The sequence below is a fragment of the Aphidius gifuensis genome, linkage group LG5 (assembly GCF_014905175.1).
Source record: "Aphidius gifuensis isolate YNYX2018 linkage group LG5, ASM1490517v1, whole genome shotgun sequence".
NCBI classification, from domain to species: Eukaryota; Metazoa; Arthropoda; class Insecta; order Hymenoptera; family Braconidae; genus Aphidius; species Aphidius gifuensis.
Window position 1 is genome coordinate 8911712 of NC_057792.1, and position 12035 is coordinate 8923746.

The 12035-nt window shown below is 31.0% G+C and overlaps 1 long non-coding RNA gene across 1 annotated transcript; it reads right to left on the minus strand.

Moving 5' to 3' along the window:
* Positions 1-1276: 1276 nt before the first annotated feature.
* LOC122857518 lies at positions 1277-11342 on the minus strand. The gene is made up of 7 exons (XR_006374207.1): positions 10621-11342; positions 3966-4213; positions 3565-3771; positions 3319-3487; positions 3172-3237; positions 3019-3098; positions 1277-2925 (listed from the first exon to the last, which is right to left on the minus strand). It is a non-coding gene; the product is annotated as an uncharacterized LOC122857518 (long non-coding RNA).
* Positions 11343-12035: the final 693 nt, after the last annotated feature.

Genomic DNA, 12035 nt, shown 5'->3' on the forward strand with positions numbered 1-12035 from the left:
TTTTTTTATCTTTGGAGAGAAAAACGTTGGCTGATAATAGCAGAATTCGTAGTTCAGTGGAAAATAATATGAAAAATTGTTAATTAACGATTGAATGTCACCTCGAACAATTGTTAACATTTATTTATAAATATTGTTGAATAATTTTTTTTTTTCTTCTTGAAGAGAATGTCGTCCCTAGCGAAAATGCCGACAGTCGGTTTGTGCACTGATCTCATACAAAACCGACACAAAACCGACACACGACTATAAGAATTTCTGAGTCACAAAAATAAATAATAAGAAGCATTTAAAAAATAAAATATTATGTCTAAAAATTTCTAAATAATATTCTTATAATTTAAGACACATTAGAATTTTTTTTAAATAATTTTTTTATTGAAAAAACTCAATTCTGTTTATGTATTAAAAGTGAGGTTAACTGTCAGAATCATCATATACACGACTGTGAGATTTTACAATTCTCACACAATTCCGACACACGACTGTGAGAATTGTAAATCCGACACAATTCCGACACAAATCCGACAGACGTACGACAGTATAATTTTATTTTGTATTTTTCAATAAAAAAAAGCATTTTATTAATAAAAATTTTTATTCAATATTGAAGTTATAATATTTTAATAACTTTAGTCATATTATATAAAAAATTCGAGTGGGAAACACATGGGAAACTGATTAAATGTATTATTTTCAAAAAAAAGTATTTGATAAAAGCCTTCCTCAACCTCATAAAAAAACCAAAAAATAATAATTTTCTAATAAAATAATCAATTTTAAAAAAATCTAATTTGTCTATAATTATTAAATTATTATAACTTCATTATTGAACAAAAATTTTTATCAATAAAATGATTTTATCTATTGAAAAATAACAAAATAAAATTATACTGTCGTACGTCTGTCGGATTTGTGTCGGAATTGTGTCGGAATTGTGTGAGAATTGTAAAATTTCACAGTCGTGTATAGATGATTCTGACAGCTAACCTCACTTTTAATACATAAACATGAATTGAGTTTTTTCAATAAAAAAATTATTTAAAAAATTCAATGTGTTAAATTATAAGAATATTATTTAGAAATTTTTAGACATAATATTTTATTTTTTAAATGCTTCTTATTATTTATTTTTGTGACTCAGAAATTCTTATAGTCGTGTGTCGGTTTTGTGTCGGTTTTGTATGAGATCAGTGCACAAACCGACTGTCGGATTGGTGTCGGATCGGTGTCGCCATTTTCGCTAGGGGTGAGTTTATTTAAACCAATGAATGTAGGTTTCGTACTTCAATAATGATTAAATAAAAAAATCTGTTTACTCCAAAATTTTAATTAACAATACTTTGTTCTTGTCAATTAAAATGTACAAATCTTGATTTCATTCTTACAGGTTCGCGTGCCCTATTTAAAAATGAATCTATCTTTTTTTTTTTGTGTTTGAATGTAGTTTTTTTTTTTAATTTTTCGTTGTTTTTTTATTTATAACACATTAACTATTTTTTTATTTATAACAATTCAATCAAATATTGGTAAATCGTTTGAAGGTTATGGGCATTAATATTTTTTGACAGATATAAAATGTTGTTATAATCACATATGTCAACACACACATACATATGTATATGCAATTAGCGCCACCTATATCAATTTATACGACATGCACGTGACCTTCTAATACCCCAATCAGATTCCAGTAAATTTAAAAATAAGGCGCTAAGTTTAAAAAGTGAGACGCCAAGTTCAAATTTGGATGCGCACGCAGAATGCGACGCCATGACAGGACTGCTTTTTTTTCTTTAGGATGTTCCGGGCATCTTTCATGTAACCAACTTTTTTTAGCCAGGTTGCAAACATTTCTTTTCCTTTCACCACTTTTTCTGGAGTTGAAACCTTCTTTGAAATACCCCGAGTCTGACGTACAACTCGATCCTTTAATTCTTTTTGAGTCCACATTTAGTCCAGTCAAAAAACTTCGAAGTTCGTCGAATTTCTCAACAAAAGAAATGAAAAATATGGGCAGATTTCTTGTGACGAGCTGATTAAAGATATGTCAAAAAAAATTGCATCAACCCCCGGGAAAGGGTTGAAAAAAAATAAATAAAGTTTATTTTTTAAAAAACACATAGAAAAAATAATTTTACAGGGATAAAGTTTAGTAACTTTTTGTAGAGAAAAAAATTTGCAATTTTTTGGTTTTTTTAGTTTTTTTTTTTATAGAAGAGTTGATTTCATATCAGGGTTCAAAGTTTAAATTAATCGCGTAATCGTTGTAAGTAGTGGGGGAGCTAAAAGTTTCAGGGGAAAGTTGAGAGGGAAATATATTGTTGTCGCGCTCACACTCGGTTACACTCGGCCACGCTCGTTCATTCGGTTCCTACTATATCTGTCTTCTTTAAATATATATCTTTATTTTCATTTTCGAAGCATCCGCGGCCGAAAAATAATAACAAAAGCAATTGTTTATTGTTAAATTAATATTAACAAATGGATACTAGCTTCAATAGTTGACCGATTTCAATGACAAGACTGAATACAGCTTGTATGTATACTAAATTAATGTTTTCATATATATCTTAATGTATTTTTTATAAATTAAAAATTAAAACAATATACTAATTGTTGAATAATGCAAGTGAAAAATTTGAAAAACAAAAATTCTTGTGACACGTGTACACGATTACAATAAAGATTAGTAATTTTTGAAAAACAACAACAAAAGTAAATGTTCATAAAGTTTTTAAATCATGAGTTTTCAATAATATTAAAATTTGTCTTTAAAAAAAAAAAAAGATAAAAAAACCATCGAACTTCGAAGTTTTTTGACTGGACTAATTGATCGCACTTGATTTGCACAGTCAGCTGCAGTGTTAAAAGTTTTGTTGCATAATTCGTTAATCTCAGGTGTATTTGGAGGTTGATTATTTTCTAGTAAAAAAAAACACCAAAAATTTATTATTTTACTAATTTTTAAAAAATAAAAATAAATTTTTAACTCTTTAATATTTTGTAGATCTTTACCTAAATTATCAGTAACTATATTTTTTTTGGCTTAACTCCATCTTTACTAGGTGCAGTTAGAGGCATTGCCTTATCTGAAACTATTGAATTGTTCGTTATTATTATTTTTATCATCTTGTGTCATAGTTATAAAAGAAACAATCCTCGTTTTACCTGATATTTCATCAACAGTTGATTTCTGGCTGGACTGTACCAAATCATTGAACGGTTTTTGCAAATCTACAAATCATAATACATACCGTTACCAAATAAGAACTATAACAATCTTTGCGAGAACAATTACAAGAATAATGGCGTTACCAAATCGATCAAGTATTTCAATGAGTTTTTATCCAGTTTTCTCTGTCATTGGAAATGACTTGGACTTCAGAAGATCGTCATATTTTTGTTTCCAATACTTAGCATATTTTTCAGTATCGAAGAACTTGCCAGTCGAGGTTGAATTTAATATTTCTAAGGATTGTTTGGACTGAAATAAATTTTTGGATTGAAACAAACTTTAATAGTCGAAAAATAAATGAAGAAAATAAACCTCATTTTCATTACATTCTTCATCATCTAATGATAGAGGATCCTCGTTGAAAAATATCTCGTTCAGAACGTTCCCAGACTGATGATTCCAGCGTTTGTTGAGTTTTTTCCTTCAAATTCATAGGTATCGAGTTCGGGTAACTTACTTCGTTCATTTTTTAGAAAAACGGTGTTCCGGAAGAGGTTGAAAGCAATGGTCATGGTTGATATATCCGGTAGATTCTGTAGCAAGGTGTAAAATGTTAAGTATGAAACAATATAATGGGTTCTTTGGGTGCACTTTTTGCATGCATCCAACTGAAACAGCTGATCGGGGGAGATGCTATACAGTTTCGAAAAAAAATTCCAGCACTTCGTACTGGTTTTTCTATAAAGTCAATGATATGAGAAGCTTCTAATATTAGACAATTAAATACCAGTGTTTTCGGTGTTATGGGAGCTAGCAGTTTGATGAATCTGCATCATTTTGATCTTGGTGAAGGAATGGTTGTTGATGATTTGAATGCTGCATTTCTGGGAGTAGCTCGTAAATTTACAGAGATTAAGTTGTCAGCAGTAGGAGAAAAGTATTACGTGGGGACACCTTCTTGTTCATCTATATAGGATCGATCGACGTTTGTTGCATCTTTGTCCACCGACTGTAATATTACGCACACCACGAAGCCTGGATGAAAGACGGAATTGGAAAGGTTCTGAATGGCAAAATTGGACAATTTTATATTCTGTTATTTACATACATAATAGAAATGATATTATCCATGCAACATTATCAAAATTTAAACATTAAACCGAGGGGGAAGTCACTCCAAAATTTAGTGTACACCAGATTACAGATTACCAGTAATCATGTAATCTTTCCAATGATTACACAAGATTACTTTTTTTGTAATCACGAAGAATCCCAGTAATTTTTTATGATTACACTTAAAATTCAAAGATTTCAAAAAGATTACACGAGATTATTGAAGATTATTGAAGATTACACCAGATTACAGATTACCTGTAATCATGCAATATTCCTAATGATTACACAAGATTACTTTTTTTTTTGGTAATCACAGATTCCCTGTAATCTTTTATGATTACACTTAAAATTCAAAGAAAAAAAAAAATAATGAAAAACTAATAAAAAAAAAAAAAAATTAGTATACTATACATGTGCATGTATACACGCGCATGCGCGATTTTCAGACAGAGAAGGGAAGATTACTGAGATTTTCTGTAATCATGTCAAGATTACAAGAAGTTTCCGCAGATTAAAGATATACGACCTAAGATTACTGGTGATTACATAAAATTTTTGAAGATTATTGATGATTATAAAAGACAAAGTTTTTCATTTTCACATTTATATATATAGATTACAAGAGTACCTTAGATTACATCGATTACACGATTTTTTCGTAATCATTTCTGTAAGATTACAAGAGATTATTGAAGATTCTTCTCCCGATGTACACCAGATTACACAAGTGACTTCCCCCTCGATTTTAGCCATATAATCCTGATGTATTCAATGAGAATGACTATGCTCTATCTAAAATATCTGACAGGCCTATAACAAGATTACCAACAGCAACAGCAACTACAACAACTACTACCACTACAACTAACAATAATGTTATAGAAGAAATTTCAAGGTTGTGCAGTGGTTTATCAACTTTATCAGCAACTTTTTCAGACAAGGCTGCCCAGGAAAAAATCGCGTAGATCTACGTATATCAAATTAGATCTAACTGCTTTAGATATAATTAGATCCGCGAAGTGGCGCGATCTACTCGTATATAACTAGATCTAATTAGATCTAATTAGATATACTTAGATATACTTAGATCAAATTAGATCTACTTAGATCTCATTAGATATACTGAGATCTAAGTAGATCTACTGAGGTTCCAAAAATTTATTGATTAAAAAAAAAAAAAAATTTCAAATTGTTTGAACAATTTCATTTTTTTATTTATATAACTATAATGATCTATTGGACCGAAAGATTTAGACCACAAATTTTTACCTTCACCTGGACTTGAACATGGTATCTTCTTGATGAAAGTCCAGAGCTTTACCTACTCAACTATAGCAGCAATAATTAAAGACAACGAAAATTTGTTCTACTTGAATATTTATCATGACAATCCGAGGATCAACCGGCCCTCAGCTGGTGATCGGCAAATTATATATATGCATAAAATAATATTTGAAAATATAAACAATTAAACATAAATTTCATTTGTATTAGTTTTATAGACCCCGGAAAGTATTTTTATAATTAAAAGAAAAAATTTTTGTTTCTTGAAATTTTCGTTACATGAAAAAAAATGCAGAATAAAAGCAGCTTCCTATGACATTCCGACATATATGAGTATATATCGAGATATAATTAGAACTTGCCGCCTTTTCGATATGATTACATCTGATTATATCTACTCAGATCTAATAAGATCTTGCTAGATGTAATTAGATCTCAATAGATCTAATTATATACGATTATATATAATTAGATCTTGCCTTATTCTCAATATGATTAGATCTGATTATATCTACTTAGATCTAATTATATCTACTTATATCTAATGAGATCTAGTCAGATCTAATTATATATGCTTATATATAATTCGATCTCGCCACATTTTCGATATGATTAGATCTGATTATATCTACTTAGATCTAATGAGATTTAGTTAGATATAATTAGATCTCAATAGATCTAGTTATATATAAGCATATATAAGTAGATCTTGCTACTTTCGGATCTAATTATATCTAATTAGATCTAATTATATCTAATTAGATCTTATTAGATCTAGTTAGATCTAATTTGATCTAAGTAGATCTAATTTGATATACGTAGATCTACGCGATTTTTTCCTCGGTAGACCATCAACATCATCAGTCAAAAATGTTGATGAACGTGATAATAATCAAAAAGAAGAAAAAGAAGGAGAAGAAGAAGAAGAACCACCAACTCCACAAATATCAGACAAATATGTCTTTCACAACTCAACAAAACATTTCTTTCACTGTAACATCTTGGAAAATTAAATTATATCCAAGAGAGACCGATTTTTTAACAAGAAAGAGACGTGCTGCCCTGGTAGAAATATTTCTCCGCCGTTACTCCGGCTTTTTCCGGCTTTCTCCGGCATTACTCCGTTTTTGGCCCATTTCCGGAGAAACTACTCCGGCATGAATTTGGTGGCGGAGAAATTACTCCGGCATGAAATTGATGGCGGAGAAATTATTCCGGCATGAGGTTGATGGTGGAGAAATTACTCCGGCATGAGATTGGTGGTGGGAAAATTACTCCGGCATGAGATCGATGGTGGGGAAATTACTCCGGCATGAGATTGATGGCGGATAAATTTTTCCGGCATGGGATTGATGGCGGAAAAAATATTACAATTGTTATTAATAAATACTATTTTTGAGCAGACAAACTAGAAGTATTTTTCATCGGTTGAACATTTTTATAATATGACAATCTATTCTTTTGTGTTCTTTTGGTTCATGGAGATCCACATACAACCTCGCACATACACATGCTTTATAAAAAAAAAAAAATTGTCAAGTTCGCTCACACATTTATAATCTAATCCTCGCCGAGTCGCCGGACGGCTGCCAGAAATACCACCTCTACTGCTCACCATCGCTACTCATATACATGTGTGCGTCACTGTAGCATAGCAGTGGAAGCAACATAGATTGTTTTTATTCATTATCTTGTTAAAAGAAAAAAGTTGTAGTGTTGCGCCCTAGTATATAAGGCAATGGAAAATCATATCAATAAACAAATAAAATAATAAAAATAGCCATATTGTGCCCAGGGCTAATATTAAAACACTCAGAATAAAAACAAAACATAAATTTACAATTAATGTCGCCAAAAAGCCTCAATTTTTAAATACCTGTCTATTTATCATACCTTTAATAATCAAAAGACGTGAAATATCCAAAAAAATGTCAAAATTTTGAAGTATAAAGTTGAATAATTTGCTGGATAAAAAAAAACTAAAAAAAAAATTAGGCGCTGCAGTTTTTATTATTATATTATTATTATACCATGTATCGAAAAAGCGCCTAATTTTTTTTTTAGTTTTTTTTTATCCAGCAAATTATTCAACTTTATACTTCAAAATTTTGACATTTTTTTGGATATTTCACGTCTTTTGATTATTAAAGGTATGATAAATAGACAGGTACTTAAAAATTGAGGCTTTTTGGCGACATTAATTGTAAATTTATGTTTTGTTTTTATTTCACTTATTTTGTTTAAATTAATAATAAATTATACTTGTAATTCGTCTACTTTAAATTGACCGTGAATACCATAATAAATAATAAATAATAATCGAATACTAATTTTCTGGAATATAAAAATTGAAACGTTATGTATACTATATATGTACGCTTTAAATAAAAGGAAACAGAAACAAATTCTGCTATACCATCAATGATAAATAACTAATACATGCGGCTGCATATACACACATATATGCATGTAAAAAAAAATTCAGGAGTAGGGATAGGCGCGGGGTATGCGCAACGTATCCGAAGAAATTAGACATTTCAGCTTGAAAATTTATTTTTTAGTAAGATTTAATACCTGGCTTTTACTGACTCTTATATCTTTTTTATTATTTGTTGGAAAAAATCGAGAGTAGGCTCATTGGAAAAAGAGGCATCGATATATATAATGAAACTGTTTTTATTTTTTTTTTTTAACAAATAATTAGAACGACATTTGATAAATTAAAAACGATGACGTCACGGACCACTGACTTAAAATACTTAATACTTATACCCGGTAAAGAGTCTCGCTTTTTAAAAATTGAGGCGAGACTCTACCGAGTCTCTTGATAAATGAATTCTGCTTGGATAAATTTGTGGTTCAGCAAAATGGCAGCAGCCGACTCACCAACAGACGACAGTCTTTATCCAATTGCAGTTCCGATCGATGACTTATAAAATGAAAATTTACGAGTAAGTACAATAATTATTATTTTTCAAATATTACCAGTTTTTTATGTTTGAAAAAAAAAAAAATAACTCGATCTTAGTCAGCAAGTGTTTGTAACAATGAGGTTATAGCTGGAACGGTTTTTTTTTATATTAATTTCATCATATCAGTTGACTTAAAATTTGTTTAAAATGTAAATATGATGAACATTTTATTTTATTACAATTAATGAATATATTTTTATTTTATAGCTGCGTTTAAATTCAATCAAAAAACTTTCAACGATTGCCTTGGCACTTTGTGCTGAACATACTCGTTGTGAGTTGATACATTTTGTTCCATTGGTACAACGTTTGACATCTGGTGATTGGTTTACATCAAGAACATCGACATGTGGTTTAATAAGTGTATCTTATCCACGTGTAAGTACAGCAACAATAGCTGAATTAAGAAATCATTTTTGTAAATTATGTCAAGATGATACACTAATGAAGCGACGTTCAGCATCATCAAAATTGGGAGAATTTGCGAAAGTTGTTGAAATTGAGTACTTAAAATCTGATTCAAATCTAATGTTTGTTATACTTGCACGAGATGAACAAGATTCTGTTCGTTTATTAGCTGTTGATGCATGTGTTAGTATATTGCAACATTATTACAACGAGAAGATGTTGAACAACGTGTTATGCCAAAATTACGTCAATGTGCTGCTGATTTATCATGGCGTGTACGTTATATGATTGATGATAAATTTATAGATCTTGGAAAAGCAGTTAATTTTAAACGTACCACATTCCGAAAATATAATTTTAGTTTTTCTGAGTCAATAAATGTGATGGTTAGTTTAAATAAATATATTTGATAAAATTGATGAACATATAACATTTCTACATTGTTTTTTAGTAATCTCATGCCGAATTAATTACTCCGGCATTAATGTTATGCCGGAGTAATTTTTCCGACATTAATCTCATGGCGGAGTAATTACTCCGTCATCAATCTCATGGCGGAGTAATTTTTCCGCCGTCAATCTCATGCCGGAATAATTTTGTCGGCATGAAGTTAATGTCGGAAAAATGAATCCACCACTAGTTTTATGCCGGAGTTTTTTCTCCTTCACTGATCTAATGCCGAAATAATTTCTCCTTTACTGATCCCATGCCGGAATAATTTCTCCGACACGAATCCTATGCCGGGATAATTCCTCCGCCATCAATCCCATGCCGGAACGATTTCTACGGCACGAATCTCATGCCGGAATAATTTCTCCGCCATCAAATTCATGCCGGAGTAATTTTTCTGTTATCAACTTCATGCCGGAATAATTTCTCCGGCACGAATCTCATGCCGGAATAATTTCTCCGCCATCAATTTCATGCCGGAGTAATTTTTCCGCCATCAACTTCATGCCGGAATAATTTCTCCGGCACGAATCTCATGCCGGAGTAATTTCTCCGCCATCAATTCCATGCCGGAGTAATTTTTCCGCCATCAACCTCATGCCGGAGTAATGCCGGAATAATGCCGGAATAATGCCGGAATAATGCCGGAGTAATATTTCCACCAGGGTGGAAGTAAAACAGCAATTTTAAGACATGATGAATACATTAAGGACCTTGAAGAAAAAGAAAATATTGCAACTGACAATAGATGTTAACTATTACTCAGATCTGATATTCTAACTCAACGTTAACATTTTTCTTTTTCTTCTCTTTTTTTTATAAAATATAGAAACATCTTAAAACTTAAATAGATAAATATAGGTATTTAAATACGAATACTTTTGCTTACAGTCAAATATGTCTTCTGAGCATATGTTTATCTTACTTTACTACTTTAAACTAATTTAGTTAAGTCTTTGTTTTGATTGTTATTTGCTCTCTTTGAAGGTACAAAGTATATGGCACAACACTAACAATAAAATATCTCTAGGTTCATAACTGTATGAGAATATATCTGTATGAGAATAAGACTATAAAAAATATAAACTATACTAAATTTTCTTGATTCAATTTTTTTGGATATCGTGGTCAAAAAGTTACTGAATGCCATAGTTTTAGGCCTACTATTACATTTTAGCAGTCCCAGAGTATCCCAAACCAGCGGTTCTTTACCGTTTTTCGTTAAAATCTTTATCAGCTTTTCTCTCTCTTTCTTCTGTAGTTCACAAGACCATAAAACGTGATCTAGAGTTTCATCTTCTTTGTCACATTCACATAGACTCGAAGGAATAACATTTATTTTTTTTAATGATATATTTAAAGAATTATGTCCAGAACGAAGTCTGTTGATTGTACAAATCCCACGTTGATTAATAGGCCACTCATTAAACCACTGTGATGGGGCTGGATCATACAAGTGACTGAAATAATAATTTCCTTTTTCTCTACCTGTTTCAGTGCAAAAGTTATTAAACTATTTGTACATTTTATTTTTCCAATAACTTTTTAGACCTGCAATTATGAGTAATAGCTGAGAATCAACACCATTACGTATCGCATCTTTGGCCCTTGAATCTGCTTTTCCGTTACCTGTAATACCTCTATGTGCTGGTACCCAGTATAAATTGACTATTTTGCCTGCATTTTCTAACTGATAGAGTTTATTTTTTAGATACCACACTATGTATTTTGTTGAGTTAATTTTTAATTTACTGGAAATTGCTAATAAAACACTAAGAGAGTCGGAAAAGATACTGAAATTACCTGGATCTTTTCTCTCGATTAAATTGAGACATTCCCCTATTGCCAAGGCTTCAGCTGTAAAAATAGAAGCTATATCGGATTATCTAAATTTATAGAGTGTATCATTGTTACCCATTGCTATCGAAAAGCCTACAAAATTTGCGCTTTCTGTTTTCGATCCGTCTGTATAAAAGGTTTTTGAATTAGTCAGGGTATTTTCAAATATTCAAGTAAATTCTGCATTCGGACAAGGCGACTTATCAATTGTTCTGCCTTGATCTGTAAAGACTCGGGCTTTGTGAAATAATCCGTAAAAATCTAAATCAAAGCACAAAGGCGCTTCTGCCGCGTGTATTAGATGACCATATCTATCATGGTCTTTGAAACATTGGTAAATTACTGGCATACCGATTTGGTTAATATGTTTTGGGTTTCAATGTTTTCTGAAAGTTCTGTGAGTAATGGAATAAGTTTGTGATTAGTATACGATAGGGTTCTAGAGATGTAGCTTCTTCCCAAAAATTGGAATCTTAAACTTAAAGGTGGTTCTTTAGCTTCAGCTAGAACGATATTGGTGGGAGTACTCCTTCTGTATCCTAATGCTATTCTTAGGGCTTTGAATTGAATTCTATCTAGCCTGATTGCTTGTTGTTCAGTGAGTTTATGGAATAAAAAACCGCAATACTCGATTCTAGGTCTAATTAAGGCTTTATATAGTCTGATCAAAACTATAGGGTCTGCCCCTTGCCAAGTGCTACGAATACAACTTAATATTTTTAAAGGGTTCTGGCATTTTGCTTCAATACTAGATATTTGTTTTTCCCACTTAAAGTTGGAAAATAACC